Source organism: Hyperolius riggenbachi, chromosome 5 (assembly GCF_040937935.1).
Source record: "Hyperolius riggenbachi isolate aHypRig1 chromosome 5, aHypRig1.pri, whole genome shotgun sequence".
NCBI classification, from domain to species: domain Eukaryota; kingdom Metazoa; phylum Chordata; class Amphibia; order Anura; family Hyperoliidae; genus Hyperolius; species Hyperolius riggenbachi.
Genome location: NC_090650.1, coordinates 96,261,070 through 96,263,497, shown reverse-complemented (window position 1 = coordinate 96,263,497; position 2,428 = coordinate 96,261,070).

The window sequence follows — 2,428 nt, the reverse complement described above, 5'->3', positions numbered from 1 at the left end:
GCAAAGGGAGAATCGAGACACTGCTCTACTCTACCGCTCAATGGGCTGCGGTAATTTACCGACCTCCAAAGGCAGCTGGGGAAATCTTTATGAATTAGCACAAATGTATTATTTCAGTGTATTTTAAATTTGCACCTCTTCTCTCTCTGCACTGCTTTTTAAATGACTGCAGAATAGTTGTAATTGTTTATTTAGCAGTATTAACATAAAGATCACCCCTCCATTCCTCCAACCCTTAGGTTAGGAGTGTAATGCTACTAAAACAATGGGATTGCAGCCCTTGAAAAAAGATATGATACCGTATAGTGGGCCATATGCAATTCACTTTATCTCCAAAGTTTTCTCCTAGATAATTTTTTATCTTTTGTTTTAACTAACTTTTCAGCCATCTGCCAATGAAAAGTACTAAAATGTAGGTGACAAGGTACTGTCAAAATTATTCTGAATATTTTCTTGCTTGCTGGGGGCTTAAAGAGACACTGACGCCTCCATAAAACTCAGTTTTTATTGCAGATCAATGTTTAGCATGAATGCCCTTCCTAAAACGCTGCATCCCCACGGCTGATCTCACAATTAAAACCCCCGAACTCCCCGGGGGGAGATTTGGGCAGCGCTTCCGTGAAGAGGCAGAGCTGATCGCCGCCTCTCCCCGCCCCTCTCAGTCTTCTTTCACTGAGAGGAGCGGGGGAGAGGCGGCGATCAGCGCAGATTGACCCGCATGGAGGCAGAGCTACAGCCTAAAGCTCTGCCTCCCCGGGCAGCAAAATCAACAACCCGGAAAGTCGTTGATTTTTGCGCCGGGAGTTTTAATTGCGAGATCAGCTGTGGGGATGCAGTGTTTTAGGAAGGGCATTCATGCTAAACATTAATCTGCAATAAAAAACAGTTTTATGGAGGCTTCAGTGTCTCTTTAAAGGGCATTTTATTACTAAGGTTTGAACATTTCACCTACGAGAAAACTTAGGAGAAAAAGTGAATTACATATGCCCCAATGGGCCATATGCAATTCACTTTTTCACCTGAGTTTTTTCCTAGGATATATTTTTAAATTTGTCGATAAAATGCCATTGAAGCCATCAAAAATCAAGAAAACAAGTCAAAATAATTTTGATAGTACTTTTACACTTTTTTGGTACTTTTTTTAGTTGAAAAGTGCTGGAAAGTTATTTTAAATTGAAGATGAAAAATGATCTCCAAGGATAAAACTCAGGTGAAAAAGTGAATTGCATATGGGCCAGTGTGTCTAAAATAAAATAAATGTAATGTTTCCTTAATTGATGAAATGCAAATGACTGTTACTTTCTGGATGAACCCAGTATACAGTTTAATCTGTAGCAGCATTAAGTATCTTATTTATATCATTCCATTATAAATTTTAATATGCATGTTATTATCTGGCATTGATGTCTCTCAATTCAGTATCTTCATTGGTGACCTCCGTATTATAGAAAGATACGATAAAGATAGCATGGAAATCATGAGCCATTGTGTGAATGTTCTTTGTGGTGTGCATTTTTTTGTGCTACTTTGCAGCATTTACACTGGAATTTTTACTCTGGTACAGGATCTGTACTTAAAATAAATCCTACTGTACGATGAGCTGTAGAGACATATAGTACATAAAATGGCTTCATTTGCATTCATTTTTATTCCACTTCTGCGGATTGATAAGGTCTAGGGTTACGAATAATGATGCACCTTAGTTTGCAAAAGTATAACATAATTTGGCGGTGTTTGTACTTTGTTCAGTGTATCTAAATAAAAGAAGAGTATATGCCTTAATGTGGAATAATATTTGCTGATATCACAAAATTGGATTGCATTTTTGTGCTATGTTTCTCCCCCCCCCCCCCTCCTGGTGCTCCACTGCGCGCTGCGTTTTTGTAAAAAGTGCATTTCTAAGCGCTTTTTCAGAGCGGTTTTGTAATTCACTCCGTGCATGTTACAACCCCTGTTAATCGTATACATAGCAAGATGACGTCAATGTACCATGCCCTCAGTGATGTTGTCTTACATCTGGTGAGCAGCACATACCCCTCTTCGTTTCTCTACTTTTGCATATTTTTATGTCACTTCAGCTGATTTCTTATTTTTCTTTCTGGTTTTCAAAAGGGAAAATGGAAATCAGGCCTACAGCAGATGCACTATAACTTATCTATCTTGATTATGTTAATAGAAAACTAGTGAGAATTGTTTTAGCAATTTACATACATTTAGTTACTCAATTATCTGGGCTGCTGACACTCAGTAACAACAACTGGATAATCTATGGCCCAGCGTCATGTCAGAGGAAGGGAAATTAAGCCATGCTGACGAATGCAGATGCAAATTCAGAATGCTAGCAAATGTCTCTGCCAGTGTCTCCTCTGCACAGACTAGAGCAACCAGTTTATTGCCCCTTGAAATGTCATTCAGAACTGATCTTCAT